The 22,350-nt window shown below is 38.1% G+C and overlaps 1 protein-coding gene and 1 pseudogene across 9 annotated transcripts in view; both read left to right on the forward strand.

Moving 5' to 3' along the window:
• The window catches only part of RNLS (renalase, FAD dependent amine oxidase), a 295,137-nt gene that overhangs the window by 54,610 nt on the left and 218,177 nt on the right, over window positions 1–22,350 (forward strand). The gene's annotated exons all lie outside the window — the stretch shown is intronic.
• Window positions 1,146–1,282, forward strand: LOC149121977 (U2 spliceosomal RNA; annotated as a pseudogene).

Below are 22,350 nucleotides of genomic sequence, written 5' to 3' on the forward strand. Positions count from 1 at the left end.
GTGTAGTAGCTTCCATAATTGCTTATGAAATGCTTGTCTTTTACCATGCAGGAATTTATGATCTTATAATTTTGCCTATTCCCCCAGGCATTTTCTAAAAACTATATCCTTTAGTAAAAATGTGTTGCCAAAATAGGAATTAATAAATATGAAAAATAATCTATATTTTGAAAATCATATAATTACTTGAAACATTTTCAGCACAATATAACTTTTATATTTAAAATTATATTATGGAGATAGTATCTAACTGATCTGTCTTACTTTGTAGCTTACATTATTAAAGTGCTAGCATTCTAGATTATAGATTGTAGTTGAAAGTCAAATGACAATATGATAAAAATAAATGTAAATATTGACTAATTATGAACATTTGATACACTGAAATATCTTGATAAGTATTAAAATTAAATACAGATTTATAAGTACTTTTGTAAGGCTTTATTTTGAATGATTTAACCTTTGAATACATTACAATGACTCTAGAATCAGGACTCTGAAATCAGATTCAAGAAGTATCGATGTCTCTATGACAAAAAGTATATTAGATATTTACAGAGGTTAATTCATAACATACCTGTACTAAGTAGTTACTGTTGTTCTAGATGCTTCCCTAGATACTAAGAGTAATGTGGCAGGAAAACAAATAGCATTCTTATATATAGCTTACATTCCAGTGATTGTGGGGCTCCAGAGAGAATAGACCAAAATAGGAGTCTTTGTAGCGTCTGTGTTCCATGCAAATCTGTCATTCAAAATATTTGTATTCTGTTCTTTGTTTTAAAGCATGATGGTTTGGATTGTATGTTCTCCCAGGTTAGAATTTATGCTATGATTTTCTGAATTTTCCTTTGTCATCTTAATTGCTTATACCCCCCTACATCTCCCACTGCTTGTATTTTCACTGTGGGCATTTATGTGAAACTGTTTTGTAAATGACAAAATATTTTCACTTTAGGGTAGAATTGTTATTCAGTTGGAAGGATTTGAGCTGCATGTACATAGAGTACAGTGTAGACTTGAATAGTCATACAGAAAATAAGAAAACAGCTAATCTGGTGGTTTAAACTCCCTCTCAAAAATTGAACATACTTTGCCTGAATTAGCTGGTTAATTTATCACCTGTCTACCTCAGTCTTTGTAGCATCGCTTCTCGGCCTTTTGGCTAAGATCAAGTGTAGTCTTTGTAGCGACAGTTTCTAGTTCTCTTGAAACTACAGTTTATGCTCATGATGGTTTAGAGCTTAAATTTTTCTGGCAGGCACAGAATGTGTCACCCCATTAAAAAGAGACTCTCAATTTTGTTTATGGAAGTAAAGAACAAACAGAAGTCATAAATCTGGAAGCCACCCTATTTGACCATCTCCTTTTGGGGAAAACTAACTCCCAATAATCAAACAGGGACTGTTAACTGTTTTCTTAAACATTTTCCATGAAGGCAATGGTTTAGTATCCTAAATTAGAAGTCACGTACATGTTCTTAAATAGATTGTGTAGTGTGAAAACTGGAACTAAGGAAATAACTGAAAATCTAAAATCATCCCCTAAATCTTCCTTAAATTTTCTATTGTGTAGCTTTTATTTTAAATGTCTCAATACATAACTGAGCTCTCTTAAAATTAAACTACAACAACACATGCTCAAAACTGAATTAGAAAAAATAAATCTGCTTCCACTAGTGTTGTTAATCACTAAGAATGAAAAAATATTTCATCTTTTTTCAAGTTCTGCTTCTTTTACACTTTTCTAAAAGCATCTCTGAAGGCAGACATTGCAGGAGATTTTGAGGAGAGATAAATGGTGATCAAATACAACCCCTTCCTAAGGGTTAATGAGGTCACATTTTTTGTTGTATTTTTTGAAGTCTTAGAATGCTTGTGGATTTTGATTCTGGTGACAAAGTACAGCTGTTTCTAGTCAGTTCTTTTAAATAAAATGTTCTTTCTTAGCACATGCATTTCAAATTTGGCAAACTTGTGGGCTGAAAGTCACTGTTTCTTTATATGCATGCTGGATACTTTCATGTATTTGTGGGAGTCACAGGTTAATCTCCAAAGACAGATTTCTTCAAGTCGAAATCACAAATCAGTAAATAAAAGCCCCAGCTGGCACACTACATCTGAGGCTTGTTTTGAAATCATATATAATTGTGCTATATTTACAATCTGAACATCTATTGTATTTTCCCAAGTGATTTGAGAGATACAAAAAGTTTGTAAAAGATACCATTCTTCGTTTCTCCTCCAACATCCCCTGGGGACCCTATATTTGGAAAGAGTTACCCCACAAAATCATCATCATCATCAATGCTCTCTTTTACCCTGCCTTTTTTTCTAACAAAATGTTTATTGATATATAAATTTATGGAAAATGCACATATATTAAGTATACATCTTGATGAATTTTTGCAAGTTGAACGAACACTCATATAACTAGTACCCTGTCAAGGAACAGAAAACACTGATACCCTGAGAAGCCCCTTTTGTGTTTCTCTCCAGTCACTACCTTTCCCATCCTGCCACACAAGTAGTTATTGCCCTGATTTCTAGCAGCATGGATTATTTTTTGCTTGTTGTTGAGCTTCATCTAATATTATATGTTCTTATGTATTTACATTCTTTTGCTTTGCATTATTTGTGACAGTTATCTTATGGTTATGTAGTTGGAAATCATTCATTTTCACTGCTGTATAGTGTTACATTGTGTGGCTATAACACACTTAGTGGGGAGCAGGGTCACAAGTGAAGCAGCTGGACAGGAACCAGCGCCTATTTGGGATCCTGGCATTATAGTCAGTGGCATCATCCACTATGCCACAACAGCGGCCCCAGCATCTATTTTTTGATTTTTGATGACAGCCATTCTAAGTAGAGCAAGGTGATACCTCTGTGGTTTTTATTTGCATTTCCCTGTTGGCGAGTGATCAAGAACATTTTTCCATGTGTCTGTTGGATATCAATGTTTTCTCTGATTTGTGATAACTAATATAGAGAGTATAAAAATTTTAATGCATGAGTGAAATTGAAATATTGGGGGATTCAATTATTGTTTATAGTCCTTGTCTATATTCCTGCTGGACATTGGTCTTTCTACTTTTTTCTTGTTGAACTCTTTATTTAGTGGAGCATTAAGCCTTTGACTATAAAGTAAACTAAAACTATTGTCACAAAAATTTTTAAAAAAGAAATAAGGAGGAAAGTATCATTATAGTCTTAGAATTTTACCCTTGAACTACATGAAATCTGTTCTCTATATATTAATAAAATATGTAAATTAAAAAAAAACAAGAAAAGCAAATCCAAAGGTGGAGAAAAGTGAAACTTGAAAGTCAGTGGTGATCACAGAGATTTGAAAACAGTTAACAGTTGAATGTAATCAAATAGCATGTTTTGTAGTTTTTTTCAACATTAAACTAAAATGTTACATATCAACAGTGAGGTTGTGTGCATTGTATAAATTTAGAGTACTATAACAACTAATAACATTATAGCTTTTAAACTGAGAGAAAATATGGAATTTATGAAATATCAGTTCAACAAAAATCAAGAAATGAGCAAAAATGGATAGAAACAAACCATACAATGATGCAATAGAAGTAAGTTCAATACACAAATATTAGAAAACAGATTATAAACAACATTCTGTAACAAGATTGCAGGTACTTTGACATATGACTATGACTATTCTGAATGCTATACCCACATTTTCCCATTCATAGCAACAAACTCCTTGAGTAAGACACAATAATCTACATTTTGTGAGAATACTGATACACAAGAAATGAAGTTACTTGTTCAAAGTCATGCAGCTTAAAGGCCTTGGGGCCAGGATTTGATCTAGGTCATGTGGTTTTAAAGTGACTGCTATCCATCAGAATCACTTATTTAAATATATATCACTATATTTAAATATGTTATATTTAACTATATTTAAATATTTAAAAATATATATATACTTCAAAAAGTTTTAACATAAAAAACAAGACAGGTTTACAGGGTACCATGTGATGTCTCTCTCTCTCTAAATTTCCATCTATCTATATAAATAGATATACATATATATACATATACACACACACACACATATATATATAAACATTGTGTAATGTGTACATCAGGAGAAAAATATGTATATCCTCAAATATTAATCCTTTATTTAAAGATTTACTTATTCATTTGAAAGTGAGAGTTGCACAGAGAGAGAAAGAGAGGCAGAGAGAGGGAGTTCTTCCATCCACTGGTTCATTCCCCAATTGGCCACAATAGCCAGAGCTGCTCCGATCCAAAGCCAGGAGCCAGAAAGCCTCCCCCACATCTTCCAACACGGGTGCAGGGACATAAGAACTTGGGCCATTCTCCACTGCTTTCCCAGGCCATAGCAGAGAGTCAGATCGGAAGTGGCGCAGCCAGGACCCAAACCAGCGTCCATATGGGATGCTGGCACTACATGCGGTGGCTTTCCCTCTATGCCACAGTGCCGGCCCCTAATCATTTCTTTATGGTAAAACATTGAAGATCCTTTCTCCTAGCTTATTTTAAAAGATAGACCGTACTTAATTGTTATCTACAGTCATTCTGCTTTGCAACAGACACCAGAGCTTCTTTTTGCTATCCAGCTATAATATAGTACTAGTTAGTCAACCTTTCCCTATCACTCTGTGCGCACTACTCTCCTCAGTCTCTGGTAACCTCTACAATAATCCCAACTTCCCAACTTTTTTTTTTTTCTTTTTTGACAGGCAGAGTTAGACAGTGAGAGAGAGAGAGACAGAGAGAAAGGTCTTCGTTTTTCCATTGGTTCACCCCCCAAATGGCCGCTAGGGCTGGCACGCTGTGGCTAGCGCTCTGCGCAGATATGAAGCCAGGAGCAAGGTGCTTCTCCTGGTCTCCCATGCGGGTGCAGGGCCCAAGCACTTGGGCCATCCTCCACTGCCTTCCAGGGCCACAGCAGAGAGCTGGACTGGAAGAGGAGCAACTGGGACAGAATCTGGCCCCCCAACGGGGACTAGAACCGGGGGTGCCGGCGCCGCAAGCGGAGGATTAGCCAAGTGAGCCGCGGCGCCGGCCATATAATCCCGACTTCTATGAGATCAACTTTTTTCGACTCTACATATAAACAGAATCATATAATGCTTATCTTTCTGTGCCTGGCATATTTCACTTAATATAACGACCTCCACATTCATCTGTGTTATCATAAATGAGAAGATTTCAACCTTTTGAAGTTGAATAGTATTTCATTGTATATATGATCCTAGATCAGGGGTTGGGAACATCTGTGCCACAAGCCCTATAAGGCCCGTGAAATCATTTGGCCTAGCTCTACCAAGGCATCCAAAGGTGGGACTTCAAATTCAATAAATATATAGCAGGCTAATTATTAAATGGATAATTCTGAATGGCCCATGAATAACTGTATGATATCTAAATGGCCCTTGTCAAAAAAAAAAAAAGGAAAAATATTCCCCATCCCTGTCTTTTACTATTTCTATAAGCTTTCTACTCTTTGGCATTCTTCAGTCTCTCGTAAACTCTAGTAACTTGGGTATTTGCTCTTTTCAGTCTGCCCCACAGTTTCCATAAGCTTTCTTCATTCCTCTTAATTCTTTTGCTATTTTTTCCTCCAACACTGGATTTTCAGATAGCCTATCTTCAGGTTCATTAATCTTTCATCTGTTCTACTATTCATGCCTAATATTGCACTTTTCATTTCATGTAGAATACTTCTCACCTCAAGGATTTCTGTATTTTTTTAATTACTTCATCCTTTCCATTAAGTTTCTGTTACAATATTAAGTTATTTTTATTTTTTTCTTGAAGCTCATTGAGTTTTCTTAAAACAGCTATTTTGTATTGTGCATCCAAGAATTTGCAGACATCAATTGATATATAGCTTATTATTTTGTTCGTTGACTAAGGTCATAGTTTCTTGAATGGTATTGATGTTAGCATACAATATCATCTAATTATTGAAGGATTAGATATGTATTCCTATCTTTATTATCTGGCTTTATTTGTGCCTCTTCCAGAAATTCTAAGCCACCTACTTATTTTCTCTGAGCCTTTGTACACTGTTGCTGTGTTAGTACAAGATGGCACCCTAAGTCCAGATTTGTCCAGATTTGTCAGCTTTAGGGGATGCCCCAATCCCAAGTTTGTAACAAATTTACAGTTTCTGTGTTGTTCACAGTGAACTGGGGGAATATCTACAAATTCTAGTCTATGCCCACAAGCCTCTACCCGAATCGAGGGTAGACCTAAATGCCTCAGACACAGGCATTTAAGCCTGTGTTAAAGCATCAGAAGACAGGGCTGGCGCTGTGTTGCAGTGGGTTAAAGCCCTGGCCTGAAGTGCTGGCATCCCATATAGGCACTGGTTCCACTCCTGGCTGCTCCACTTCTGATCCACCTCTCTGCTATGGCCTGGGAAAGCAGTAGAGGATGGCCCAGGTCCTTGGGCATCTGCACCAACGTGGAAGGCCTGGAAGAAGCTCCTGGCTCCTGGCTTCTGATCAGCACAGCTCCGCCCATTGCAGCCATCTGGGGAGTGGACCAGAAGATGGAGGACCACTCTGTCTACCTTTCTTGTAACTCTGTTTCAAATAAAATAAATCTTTAAAAAAAGAAAAGCTCAGAAGATTATTCTTGGGTCTGTACCTCACTGGGGAGGGACCAGCTGCAGGTTCCTTTGTAATGACTTGGCACCCTGCTTACTTTTCTTTACTCACATGTTTATACTCTCTATGTTGTACAGCCTGGGGTTGTGGGTGGAATGGTATGGACAATCCTATACCATCCACTCAACAGTAACTAGCTTTCCAAGACTAGTGCAACATGCGCATTGGATTAATGTCCACACTATTCTGAGGTGCCTGCTGCTGAGGTAGACTCAGGACCTGAGGTCACTAGAACAAACCACAAGTGTTGCTGACTGGGATCAGCTGGGCCCATGGGTCTCCACCTGATGCTGGGGTGATTCCAGAAGTTCTATCTTCATGCGCTGGCCTTTGGACAGGGAAAATTAGGACTCACACATTGTTAGGTTTTACTAGCCTGACACTGAATCCCGTAACACAGACCTATGCTCACTTTCTTGTCCTACCCCACAGCAGCTGAAGTCTTATTCCTTGATTTTTGCCTGAAGTTGTGGTGCAGAGGTGAAGGAAGTCCCGTTGACTATCCAGGCTGACAGTATGGGTCTCGTGGGTCTAATAGCTGCTGGGACCTGTGTAATATTAATAGCTGGTGTGTTCTAGGCCCACATGAGGTTTGCAGTTATGCAAGTGGAAATTTAAGTCTGTCCCACAAAGCACAAGTTTCCATCTGATGCTGGGGAAGGTTAGAGGCTCTATTTGTGACACTAGCTTGGAGACATTTAGGCATTATCTGGTGCTAGGTCTCTGTGTCGAGACATCATGTGATTATAAAGGACGGAGAAAAAAATATACTCAACTGCCATTATTTTAATAAAGTTTTCTACTTCTAACCTCTGCCTGGTATCTCCAGTTCCTGAACCTTTCTAGAATTCCATATCACTGCTCGCTTCCCATTGTTTCCCTCTTGCAAACTTAGAACCCAGCTATCTCTAATGATGGGCAATCAGCCTTCACTCATTTACTAAATAGTTTTCAAAGTTTAGTTACTATCTCATTGCTGTTTTCTCAGTTTTCTTTGTCCTTGTATGTATACTTTATATGATTATTGTCATTTTATTGGGAAATATAGCAATATTAAGCAGAAATAAACACAATGCTCAATTATTCATGTTTAATCAAAAGTTAATAACTTCATTATTTTTTGATGAAGGGGTTATATATTCCTGAATTTTTATACAAATTCATTTTAATATGGCTTCCAAGTGTGTATTTAGCTCAAGGTTTTAGTTGCTGTATTGCGGTTGCTCTTTTGATATTTTTTATATAATCAAAACCTGCTTTTGATATTCATTGGCAACAGTTGGGGTGCTATGGTTCATTGCAAGATTGTGAAGATGAAGTAGATTTAAACAACAGTACTTCGCTGTGTTCATTGTACTTTGGTAAGAAGCTTCACTTAGTCTTAACATCATACCAGAAATCTTGATTGGCTTCTGTGGGCATTGAGCCAAGTTTTTTGTGAGTCAAGCTGTGATTTCCTAAGGGACTCAGGAGGCCTGGGCAGTTAATGTGGATTTGTATTATTACTAGGAGTTATTATAATCTCTAGTGTCTGCTAAAACTGTGATTAAATGTTGCACAGGAATACAGAAATGAACCAGACCATATAATGTTTTTACTAGCCTGGTTGTATCCCACACCAATACTCCATTCAGATGAATAAATAATATTCTCTACTACCACTTGGCCTGAATTATTATTCTTTGTGGGTGAATTTATATTTGAAATACCTTAATAACAAACTGTATTGTCTTATTTAATAAGATAATGTGAAATGGAAGACCTGATGAGTCTTTGCTAGACAGAATCCATTTGAATATTAATTAAGTACTTGTATCTGCAGTAACTAGATGTCTAAACTATAATCACAAACCCATGGAGCATAATTTGTAAACACAGATCCAAATTAACAAAAATAAATAACATACAAAATAAAAATTAGTCCTGCTAAAAGCATGCTTAGAGAAAACACCCTCCCCCTTTGTTTTGAAGATCCTTCCACATTGCTGTAGATTAATCCATCTGATCTATTGCATTACTTAGGTGCTGTACATGATTATTTAGACTTTCCCAGAATCTATTTATAAAAGTATGAAGATAAGTTTATATTACTGTGAAAAGTGGGGATTTAGAGGTTCCCTTATGTTTCATAGATTATATTTCATGTCAGAGATGATCAATAGGATATTTATGGGATGGGGTATACAATGAAACAATTAATTATGGTATTAAGTGTTTGGTTCAAGGATTTTTCTCTCCTCTCTATATTTCTCCCTCCCTCTCTCCCTCTCTCTCTCTCTCTCTTTCTGTCTCCTCCTCTCCCTATCTCTCTCCCTCTCCCCTTTCCTCTCTTCTCTTACACACACACACACACACACACACACATTTTTCTACCTAGATAACTTGAGCAACTAAAATTTTAGTTATTATGTGGAGTTCAGGTGTTCCTTGCCATTGGATTGCCAGTTGGTAAAATAAATGTGACATATTCTGCTTTTGGACTAGGGTAAGGGTTTTTAGTACTTGAAGTGTACTGAAAGGTTATATATAGTCAGTATTTGACATGAGAACATATGTGGTGTCAGTGTTTGTACCAATAACTAAGAAAGTGGTCTAATCTAGTACTAACCAGTAGGACTTTCTGTATTCTGGAAGTGTTCTATATCTGCACTGACTGATGAGACAGCCACAAATTTTGTATGGCTATTGAGCACTTGAAATGTGATAGCTTCATATTTGAAAAAAAAAGATGAAAAACGGAGTTGGGTAATAGGACTCCTGGTAAAGTTTTGTTCTTCAATTTGTGTGTTATTAGTGTGATCAGAGGACCAAAAAGTCATTTATCTGTACCCTAGTGTGTGTTTCTTGGATGTATATTACATTTCAATAAAAACTTAAAAATTTTATGAAATATGGCTAGTGTAACTTAGGTACTAAATTTTAATCTTGTGCCATTTTTAACTTAATGTTAATGAAAATAGGGTTTTGCCTTACAGTTGCCTGGGAAAATATATAACAGAATTAAATTGCTTTTAATAGCAGGTTTAGTTTATAAAATAAGTTACTGGTATCTTAACTAAGGCATAGGTCTGAATCTCATTCATTCATGTATCTACTCAACACATGGTATTGCGTATTATACTTAATATAGTATAGTTGCTGATGTAAGCATGTTTTCTATGCTGAATGGGGTGCCAAATAAATGAGCCCCTTTTAAGGTTACAATATAAATGTGAAGTTGACCTATTGAGGTTGGAGAGACAAATGGGTTTGTTGCTATCATAGAATGGGCTACAAAGAACAGAAAGTCATCAAGGACATTGCCTAAGGACAGGAAAGCAGACAGAAACCAAGAGATCTAAAGCCTTTTAAATAACTAATTAATTTGAAGGAATAATATCTGAAAAGAAACTTCCAGAAAAGCTACAACAGAAACATGGGCAAAATCCAAGCAGAAATTATTGCAAACTTAGCCCACATCCCAGGATGCTGCTGTTCAGCAAGGATACAATACTGTTCCACAACAGAGCTGAGTGACAGCAACTAATCCATCTAATAAACAGATGTAGATTGGTAGAGGTATGCACCTGCCAGTCACTTGTTTCCCTTATGTGTTGTCCTGGCTCAATGCTAATGGAGGAAGAAATGAATTTGTAGCTTGAGTAGTGATGCTGCTAATATGGAGGTGATTCTGACACCATTGTAACCTAGAAAATCGAAGCTAGCTTTTGCCTTTCTTTATGGCATCTACAAAAGACTTTCCTTGACTTCTTTTTTAAACTGAATATCTGACTAAAGAGCCATAATGACTCTTTCCTGAATTCTAATAAAGTTTTGAAATCTAGGAAAGAGATAGAAGAGTATCATCTTTCATTTTGTTCTTTCTATTTTTTTTCAACTTTTATTTAATAAGTATAAATTTCCAAAGTACAACTTTTGGATTATAGCGACTTTTCCCCCCATAACCTCCCTCTCACCCAAAACCATCCCATCTCCCACTCCCTCTCCCATCCCATTCTTCATCAAGATTCATTTTCAATTATCTTTATATACAGAAGATCGACTTAGTATATACTAAGTAAAGATTTCAACAGACTGCACCCAGACACACAAAGTATAGAGTACTGTTTGAGTAGTAGTTTTAAAATCTGTTTTTTTTTTAATTCAAAAGTAAGGGCGGACTATAGCCAAATGTTCCTGAACTTGAAACCTGATGTAAAGTGATCCCTTGCTCCTAAATGACAAAGGCAGTGAAACAAAACAATAATAAAAATGTGACCATCTAGTCATTTTGCTTTATAGAGTTAAATTGACACTTAAATGATTTTGTTCAAACACATTATATTACTTATTTTCAAAAAGTCTATAAATATTTAGCTTTGTGGTACAATAGAAACTAGAATGGCCTTTTATACTTGGCTAGAAATGTAGATAACAGAATCAAGTAATTTTCTGAATGGCACAGAGGGACATTGCAGATCATTACTGTAGCTAATCAATACCATTATTTTCTTTTTAAAAATGTTGTTATGATAAAGACTCAGTATTCTCCATTTTGTGACTCTTGGAAATTGTATCTTGCATTGTGTTGTTTAACTGCAGATGTGATGATTTTGACTACTTTGAAGATAGAAAAGGATTTCTTTGTTTATAGATTTTTTTTCTCTCTGGACAGCTGTTTAGATATCTAGGAGGGTATTTCAAAAAGTTCTTGGAAAGTAGAATTATCAGATAAGTTTATGTGGGTACACAAAGCCTTTAAATCTATGTATAACTTTTCATAATACACCTTTTACCACGAACTTTTTGAAGAATCTGTGTAGCTGTGTACTGACACTGAGGAAGGTCCAAATAATGGGAAATGCTTATGCCTCTTGGGGTCCTATCAAACAGTGCATTCCATGCCCTACAGCCAGGAATTTCTTTGGGGAAAAACCAGTGGTGAAACTAGACTTTGCTGTCTCTGCTCTGAAGCTCATTTTCCCTTGCCCTGCCGACAGTAAAACAGAACAGCTGCTGGCCACATTAGCCAAATATTTTAATACTGTTATTTGCTTATCAGCTTTTCATTCTTAAGTTAAATAAATAGTGTCTCTTTTGTCTTTTTGAGGCCAATTTTCCTATCATTTTTGTTGTTCTTGTTCTTTTAATCTCTTTGATTAGTCCCCTTGGGATTCCTTCTAAATCTTATTTAGATATTTTCAGCTTATGGGACTAAAACTGAAGCTAATAAGTATTCTTATAAAGACTTTAACAGTGCTGAGCCTAGAGGAATGGTTACCTTGTATTTCCCATCAGCAGCATGCTTAAAGTATTTTTGTACAAAACTTTATTTTTTTTTTTGGCAGACAGAGTTAGAGAGAGAGACAGAGAGAAAGGTCTTCCTTTTTTCCGTTGGTTGACCCCCAAAATGGCCGCTATGGCTGGCACACTGTGGCTGGTGCGCTGCACCAATCGGAAGCCAGGAGCCAGGTACTTCCTCCTGGTCTCCCATGTGGGTGCAGGGCCCAAGCACTTGGGCCATCCTCCACTGCACTCCTGGGTCACAGCAGAGAGCTGGACTGGATGAGGAGCAACCAGGACAGAATCCAGTGCCCCAACTGGGACTAGAACCCGGGGTGCCGGCATTGCAAGCGGAGGATTAGCCAAGTGAGCCACAGCACCAGCCAAAACTTTAAATTTTAACATAGTGTTATTGACTTGTATTCAATCTACAGTTTTCATAGGTGCAAAAGCTTTTGTATCATGGACACTCACTACCAGGTTTGCTCAATGATTATTGGTTCAGAGTGGTTTTACGTAGAAAAATCCCTACTACTGAATCTTTATTGTTGTGTCTCTTTGCCAATACCCACAACACTGTTGACAATAAGAATTTTTATTCAGTATTCCAATTTCATACCTGTCGCTCCCCTTCTTCGTGGAGGAACGACACAGGACCCTGCGCTGTTCTTTTGTCTGCTCGGCCCTCCCCGGGTCTGCTGCTGGTTCTTCCCTGGTTGGCTACCGTCCCTCCACCTCTGTGGAAGGGCGGTTCCCCCTGCCACCTTCCCCACTTCCGCGGGGGAGCAGCACACCGCTGGCCGGCTCTCTCGGGGGCTGCACAGGTGTTCCTTCAGATAGATGTTCTCCTTAGATGTTCCTGGTGCATGTTGTCTCTCTCCTCCTTTATAGTCCTCTTCCACCAATCCCAACTCTGCTACCCACACGCCGAGTACGCTGCTCTCCTCCAATCAGGAGCAAGTCCTACAGTTTATTGGTTGAACTGGAGGCAGCTGTGTAAAAGCTGCTTCTCCCTTCTCAGCGCCATATTGTGGGAGAGCAGATGCATAGAATAAGTCTTAATTCCAGTAACTTAGTCTAGTCCGGGTTGCTCCCCACACATACCCATTTGTGCAGGATTAAATCTTTGCACATTCTGTCATTCATTTGTTCATTCAATACATGTTTATTAAACCCCTATAAATCAGGTACTGCCTGCCCGACCAAGCAAATTATTAGTGTATTGATAAATACCTTGAAAATACACTTCAACATTGTTTCAGCTTAAGGCAAGTGTGCCTTGGCTGCATTTCAGGGAAGTGTAGTTAATGAACTATGAAAAAGTCCTCATTAGAATCTGAATCTTCAAAGACAACATTTTACTGATGTTCTGGTATAGCACTAGTCAATGAATGTAGCTTGCCAGGGCTTGTTTGAGAATTTGCTCCAGGGTGACAGTGAGGAGGCAACAGTTACTATTTCTCTGGCAACACCATTTAACAAAAGTTAAGATGGAAATAACTCCATTTATTGTCTAAAATCTAAACCTCACTTTTCTCACTATGCACCCTGGTAACTATGGGTGTTCCCAGGATTGACATAGTCCTTGGTGTTCTGTTCTCTCTGTTGTTTTCCTTGGTGTATCATCCTGTGCCATGATTTTACCTCCTTTGCTCTGTATGCTTGCATATTTCCTCTCTATGTTCCAGTTCTGTATCATTGGCTACCTCTAGTACCATTATCTGAAATATGTTTTATCCTAAACTTAATACATTTTATTCTCTTCCAAGTTACTTGTCAGTAACGACTGTATTTCCATAGGTGCCACATACATCTTTCACCCAAAGCCTCATTTTTAAAAAAGATTAGTTACTTTGAAAAGTGGAATGACTGAGAGAAGGCGGGGAGAGGGAGGGGGGTGGGAGAGAGAGAGAGAGAGAGAGAGGGAGCACGCACGCTTGCGAGAGTGTGTGCTTGCTTCCATCTGCTGATCTTTCCACAAATGCCCACAACAGCCAGAGCTAGGCCAGGCTGAAGCCAGGAGCCAGGAACTCTATCCTGGTCTCCCACTTGGATGGTAGGGATGTAAGTACTAGGGCCATCATCCACTGCCTTTGCAGGCACTTTAGCAGGAAGCAGGATTGGAATCCAAGCAGCTGGGACCTGAACCAGCACACAGACATGGGGTGTCGGTGTTACAAACAGTGGCTTAACTCACTGTGCTACAATACCTGTTCCCCTCATTTCTTTTCTGCTGTGAATTCCTAATAATCATGTAACATGGTGTCCTCCTTCATTAGTTCATATTATCCATTACAGATAGGCTGAACTTCATATCACAGGTAAACTCTACACCCTAGAAGTTCAGATAGTTCTCCATTGTCTACAAATAGTAGAAAATAGTTTGGAGGTGGTGAGTAAAAGAATCAGAGAAATGCAGGTGGAGACATAACAGGACTTGATAAAAATCACTATCATTTCATCTTGGTGGAAGCTTCTAGCTTCATGGAAACTTAAAAATTTCAGAAACTCCCTAAAAGGCAATAGCTTTGAAATTTGGGGAATAGGGCACTCCTGGTTAGGACCAGAATCAGAACAAAACTGACTCAGGAGCAGGATGATTGGGCAGAAGAAATTTTAAGCACATTTGCCAGAAGTGCCTGAAGAAGACAACCCTAGTGGAAAGGAAATAAAAGACCCCATGAGGAGGAGCTAGAAGCCAAGCCAAGGCTATGATGGCTGGGGATTGAGGAGCAGAGTGAAGAACAGATTTGTGGAAGGAAACTATAAAGTGAAATCTCAGGGATATCTGATAAATACAAACTAGTGTTTAGGTAGGGTCTTGCCATATGATAGCTAACCACTCCCTGCAATTCTCCTAGATCATTTTTTTTTTTAAATAGGCTAGTGTTCTGGTGACACAACACTATTCTGGGTTTTGCACTTTTCTTCCAGGTAGAGGCGTTTCTGTGTATGTGGAGTATAATATTCATTCAGAAAAGTGGCTAGTCTGTGTAATATATATATATATATAATTATGTAATATATTATATATAAATCATATATATATATATATGTTATTTAGAAGGCTATAGGGAGGCAAAGTATGAAATTACCTGCCCCTTTACCACCTCAATCATCTTCTTTTCTTAAACTCATATTCTTGGAAGCAGTTTTCATGGTGCCTAGCTTGATATTACGCTAGGCACATTGCCAAAATTCCCATATGAACAGGAGAAACTGACTTGATGAAGACAATTTATAGGAGATGCTTGGTATCATTTCTAGGTAGAAAACTCCTTCACAGGAAAAATGAAGTTAGACAGATGACTTAGGAAAAAAAAAAACTTCAATAATTCTTGGAAGTGATACTTCTGAGAACATCATGGTGCCTATCACTTGATTTGTCTACCAGTCGTTCCCCCTTAAAACATCATGTAAATATTATAGAGCAATAGACAGGAGGGAACCATAGAGAAAAAGAAAGATCTCCTCACTGAAGTTCTGGAAGCCTTCATGCAATACTGCTTAGGTACTCAGGTGAAAAAAGTACCACAGAGAATCAGGGAATGAGACATTCCTACCAACTGGCCATCCTCTTTTCATTGAGTAGCCCCATTGAGTAGTTTCTACATATTAAGAATTTTCGACAACCTAAAACGACTTCATTCTTAAGAATGTCCAGTTCATTTGCAGGAAGTCAATGGAGATGGTGGTGCCTGTAACAAATGGGCACAATGTTTGGCAAAGGCAGCAGTGTTCAGCACATTATGATGGTAAATGCCATTATGATGGCATCTGATAAACATATTAGGAATCATATTAGGCTAGGTTTTAGATAGCTTGGCGATAGGGGATACACAGAGCAGGACAAGAGCAAACTATCAGCCGGCGCTGCCGCTCACTAGGCTAATCCTCCATCTTGCGGCGCCGGCACACCAGGTTCTAGTCCCGGTCAGGGCGCCGGATTCTGTCCCGGTTGCCCCTCTTCCAGTCCAGCTCTCTGCTGTGGTCCGGGAAGGCAGTGGAGGATGGCCCAAGTGCTTGGGCCCTGCACCCCATGGGAGACCAGGAGAAGCACCTGGCTCCTGCCATCGGATCAGCGTGGTGCGCCGGCCGCAGCATGCCGGCTGCAGCAGCCAATGAGGGGTGAAGCAAAGGCAAAGGAAGACCTTTCTCTCTGTCTCTCTCTCTCTCACTGTCCATTCTGCCTGTCAAAAAAAAAAAAAAAAAAAAAAAAAAAAAAAGAGTACCTGGAGTAGCTGATGGGTCTTGCTTAAAAACACACATGAGATAACTCGTGGAGACCCAAAAATATTAGTGAAGGGCTTTGTAGGACATTAGAGATACTAGGTTTTTTGTTTGTTTGTTTAACTTTTATTTAATGAATATAAATTTCCAAAGTACAGCTTATGGATTACAATGGCTTCCCCCCATAACGTCCCTCCCACCCGCTACCCTCCCCTTTCCCACTCCCTCTCCCCTTCCATTCACATCAAGATTCATTTTCATTTCTCTTTATATACAGAAGATCAGTTTAGCATACATTAAGTAAAGATTTCAACAGTTTGCTCCCACACAGAAACATAAAGTGAAAAATACTGTTTGAGTACTAGTTATAGCATTAAATCTCAATGTACAGCACATTAAGGACAGAGATCCTACATGAGGAGTAAGTGCACAGTGACTCCTGTTGTTGACTTAACAAATTGACACTCTTGTTTATGGCATCAGTAATCACCCTAGGCTCTTGTCATGAGCTGCCAAGGCTATGGAAGCCCCCTGAGTTCACCAACTCTGATCATATTTAGACAAGGCCATGGTCAAAGTGGAAGTTCTCTCCTCCCTTCAGAGAAAGGTACCTCCTTCTTTGATGACCCGTTCTTTCCACTGGGATCTCACTTGCAGAGATCTTTCATTTAGGTTTTTTTTTTTCCCCCCAGAGTATCTTGGCTTTCCATGCCTGAAATACTCTCATGGGCTTTTCAGCCGGATCCACATGCCTTAAGGGCTGAGAGATACTAGTTTTAATAGGTAAAATCAGCAAGCATCCCAATCTGAGTTCTTTAATTCCTTGGGCTTAGATTAAAGCTTTTTCCTGTTTTGTTTGTTTGTTTGTTTGTTTTCTCAAGAAGTTTTGAAATGGATATTTGACATTTTTAAGAAAGACATGAAATATCTATTAGAAATAAGACAGATATTTATTATTTCTTTAATATTAAAGGAATTAAGACCAAGCCTGTATAAGCATTGATTTGATGTCTAATGCCCACTAAATGAGATTACATGAGGGAGGTAAACTATGTGAAACCCTTTTACACAATGCCTGGAACTTAAAGAGATGTTAAGCAAATACTAGTGTGCACACACTTCTAATCTTCCCTTAACAACCAAAAGATGTTTATAACTCTGGGTAGGAAACAGATGGAATGTTTGCTGGGCTTAGAAAGAAGAGCACTTCATGTCTAAATACATACAGATTCACCTGTGGAGGTTTTTAAATCTAAAAAATCTTGGAACGATCCCAGACCTTCTGAATCATTGCTCCCAGATATGGGACCCAGATGTGGTTTAAACATTGTTCAGCTGATTAGGATCAGCAGTGAAGTATCCCAACAAATGATGTGGAAGATGGGGAAAATACTGGTTTTCTGTTTTATTAAAACAAAACTAAAGGTCTATCTTTTCTTTCTGTGGGAATGTAACATGATCAAATGGAAAGAGTACTGGGCTGCAATTTAGTATTGGACTTAGCCCTGCTAACGTCAGTTTCTAAGCTGCCTAAGAGAGACTGATATTTTCTGTCCTCAGTTATCGTGAATATTAAAAGAAATGATGCATTTATATCTAGGAGCTGATCTGCAGTAGGTGGACAGTAAATGTTAATTCTCACTCTTCCTTTTTCACTCCCCTCTCTAGATGAACAGAGATTCTTCACAAGTGTTTCACAACCTCAGACTGACCCTAAACTTTAGCTTTCTACCTGTATATGGTTTATCTATTACATGTCAGACACTATGCTAGGTATTTAAGATAAAGCTTCTGCAGTTCACAGCCAAATGGGGAAGCTGAACAACAAACCAAGTATACCAATATTTATTCCATTACAATTCTTTTGAGTCAAAAATGTAAACTACATGATTTGAGGGCCTCAAATATGATTTACTAACCCAATTTACAGAATAGTATTCTATACTTCTGTTTTAGCTATACCTATTTCATTTTGATGTGTTGAAATAATTTTTTCTTTGATGGTAATGCAGGAAGGCTTATTGTAGGGAACAGAAATCTGTTACCCACAGGTATAAATGAACAGATGCATACTGCATTTTGCCTGTGGGTTATATTATTCATATTCATGTTACTTACTCTTATGAATAAATGTGTGTTCCCTTTAATGCCAACCTTTCTGAAAGCTTTTTTTTCATGATTTTAACAAAGAACTTAGATCTTAAATTTTATTTAAGCTGTTGGATTATGGACTGGTTCTCATTATGGTCTAAGTTGGCTGAAATGACAATGAAGAAGCATCCAAAGTCAGTTCTATTTGGCAACCCTAAAAAGAGAAATCTCTCTTAGCCGTGTTTTAAAAAACAACGTTCAATTAAATTTCATTTGGGATTAGGGTCTATCCTAGTTATATACTTCAGAAAATTGAAATTTATAACAAGAAAATCTTAGTATTTTTATTTTTTTAAATTTTTTAAAAAGATTTATTTATTTATTTGAAAGGGAGAGTTACACAGAGAAAGAAGGAGAGGCAGAGAGGGAGAGAGGTCTTCCATCTGCTGGTTCACTCCCCAGTTAGCTGCAACGGCTGGCCAGAGCTGAGCTCATCTGAAACCAGGAGCCAGGAGCTTCTTCCAGGTCTCCCACGCGGGTACAGGGGCCCAAGTGCTTGGGCCATCCTCTACTGCTTTCCCAGGCCATAGCAGAGAGCTGGATTGGAAGTGGAGCACCTGGGTCTCAAACTGACGCCCATATGGGATGCTGGCACTGCAGGCCAGGGCGTTAACCCACTGCGCCACAACATCGGCCCCTATCTTAGTATTTTTAACACAATTCAGCAAAGCTATAATCTATTTTTTTTCTGTATTGTATAAAATTCAGTATTCCTTTTCAAATGCCATTAAGTACTGCCTCTCAGAGTCTTCCAGTATTGCCAACCAGGTATGATTAGGTCGAAAAATATTTTTTCAGTTAAATAGTATGTGACTGTGTTTGTCATTTCACATTTCCCAAGTAACTAAGGCCTTCAGGCATTTGTGTCTGTAAGAAGTCTAAAGGAAATCTCTTAACTGAATGTCATATATTCCCATATCGAAAGATTATTTTTAGATCATCAGTAAAAATTTAGATGAATAAATAGTAGATTGTGGAAAATCATGTTTTAAATTTAACAACATTTTTGTGTGTGTGTATGTGTGTGTGTAAAACATAAGAACATTTCTCTCAGTTTACATTATATACCACATAAAATAAATATCAAAGAAAATCAATGAGACATCATAAAGATTAGCACATTCAAACCATTTAAATTTTCAAAGCATTGCTAGGACATTTAGCCTGTTAGATATGTTCTCAACTAAATATTATTATCCCCATTTTATAGCCAGTGTTATGGACGTCCAAGGGCAATGTCAATTTTGTTAATAAATGGTGCATCAAATAAGTGCATAGTAAAAAAGTTGATACATTTATTCTTCCCTTATTATGTACAGTCTGTCTGTAATAAAAATAAGTTCTATACACAGGGCATTAGATTTATGCACAATGAATTTATAATGGTTTTCCAGATGTTCACATTTAGCTATCAACCATTATGAAAGAAGAAGTCTTCCAAAGGTTATCTTTCTGATTAACAGCTTTCACCATTCCTAGATGAATGATTTTATAGTCTGTCAGGGAAATTAACCATGTAACCTCCAGATCATAGCTGTTGTAATACAGATAGAAAATAATTTCACACATCCAATCTTATTTTGAAATGGAAATCAGGCATTACTTGATTCCACTTATGATTTGTGTACTGTCAAAGATATATTGTCTTCCCCAAATCTGTAGGGAAATGAACAGTCTGTCAAAGTCAGTGTTTTTGTTTTTAATACAAAAATACATCTGTCATCTAAGATTAAACCAATGACCACAAAAAACACTATCAAGGACTTCATGTCCCATGATTAGTATTACTTTTTTCATAATGCCATTGAGTATGCCATTATGGTAAATCTCATTCTCTAACAAAAGCATCTCTTTGTTTTTTTTTTTTTTTTCAGATAATTGTGGATTTTATTTTTTGATACCACTCCAAAACTTAATATGTCATAGTTTCTTAGAATCCAAAATGACATGAATGAATTTTTAAAAAAGATTTACTATTTGAGAGGCGGAATTATAGACACAATGAGAGAGATAGAGAAGAGAGGTTTCCATTCTCTGGTTCACTCCCCAAATGGCCTCAATGGCCAAAGCTGGGCTGATCTGAAGCCAGGAGCCAGGAGCTTCTTCCCAGTCTCCCATGCAAATACAGGGGCCCAAGCACTTGGGACACCCTCCACTGTTTTCTCTGGCCACAAACAGGGAGCTGGATCGGAAGTGGAGCAGCCAGCGCTTAAACTGGTGGCCAAATAGATATGCCTGTGCTGCAAGTGGAGGCTTAACCCCTACTACACAGCACAAAAGCATCTCTTTGAAAATAACTCAGTAGTAAAGAGGGAAATACTAACTCAGAAAAATACCAATTTTCTACCCAGACCAAAAATTATAGAGGTTTCTCAACATTCTCCAAAATGAAATTCCGCTTTGACTGTATGTGCCTCCTTAAGCTTGAGTGGCCTATTGTAATCAGACCAGATTCTCATACAGTGTAAGTCCATTATAGTTTATGGCTTAAATCCATGAGAACTATAACTACGAGTCATGTCCAATAAAAATCAAATTTAATTATGTTTATATTATAATCTAGAGAACAGAGGTTTTAGCATAAAATGAACCTCATCTCTGGTCTTGAATGGAACATAATCTCCTTTTTCTCAGTTGTGACATACTTGTTAGGATACATGAATGCATTTATATGCCTCTTATGATCCACATTTAGCTAGCTCTAATCCAGACATCTTTCTTTGTATAGATAAATTAGTTTGATAAGGCTAATAAAATACCATGCTGGCTGGCTTAAACAACCAAAATTTGTTTTCTCATAGTTATGGAGGTAAAAGTCCATAAGTTGGTAAGGTTTTTTTGTTTGTTTGTTTGTTTGTTTTGTCCTTCTTTCATGCCTGGCAGTGGCCAACTTCTTCCTGTGCCCTTAAATCATCTATTTTTTCTCTATGTCTTTATCCCTGGTATCTGTATGTCTACATTTTCCTTTATTAAATGACAACAGTCAGGTTGGATTAGGGTCTATCTGAATGGCCTCATTTTACCTTAATCACTTCTTTTAAGGCCCCATCTTCAATTATAGTCACATTCTTTTTTTAAAAAGATTTATTTATTTTATTTGAAAGTCAGAGTTACACAGAGAGAGGAGAGGCAGAAAGAGAGAGAGGTCTTCCATCAGATGGTTCACTCCCCAATTGGCTGCAACAAATCGGGGTGAAAAGGCCAGTAATGTAGTAGTAAAATAGGTAACAGAATACATTTGAAAACAAAGAAATACAGCAATTATCAAAAGCAAATGATGGCCGGTACCACGGCTCAATAGGCTTATCCTCTGCCTGCGGCACAGGCACCCTGGGTTCTAGTCCCGATCGGGTCACCGGATTCTGTCCCGGTTGCCCCTCTTCCAGTCCAGCTCTCTGCTGTGGCCCAGGAAGGCAGTGGAGGATGGTCCAAGTGCTTGGGCCCTGCACCTACATGGGAGACCAGGAGAAGCACCTGGCTCCTGGCTTCGGATCAGCGCGGTGCGCCGGCCGCAGCATGCCGGCTGCAGCAGCCAATGAGGGGTGAACCAACGGAAAAAAGGAAGACCTTTCTCTCTCTCTTTCTCTCTCATTGCCCACTCTGTGGACAATGTACTGTCCAAAAAAAAAAAAAAAAGCAAATGATAACAAGTGTTGGCAAGGATGTGATCAGAACCCTTATGCACTTTTGGTGGGAATGAAAAATGAAATTATCATATGGTTCAGCAATCCCATTTCTAGATATAGTGCAAAAAAATGAAATCAGAACCTAAAAGAGATATCTATGCATTGCAGCATTATTAACAACAGTGAAGATATGGGGAGAGAGGGGGTACTAAATGTCTATTGACAGATGAATAAATAAAGAAAATGTGGTGGGGCTGGCACTGTAGCGCAGTGGGTTAAAGCCCCAGCCTGCAGCACTGGCATCCCATATGGGCACTAGTTAATGTCCCGGCTGTTCCACTTCCAATCCAATTCTCTGCTAATGTGGCTGGGAAAGCAGTGGAGGATGGCCCAGATCCTTGAGCC

Source organism: Oryctolagus cuniculus, chromosome 15 (assembly GCF_051225735.1).
Source record: "Oryctolagus cuniculus isolate XC-2025 breed Fujian yellow rabbit chromosome 15, ASM5122573v1, whole genome shotgun sequence".
NCBI lineage: Eukaryota > Metazoa > Chordata > Mammalia > Lagomorpha > Leporidae > Oryctolagus > Oryctolagus cuniculus.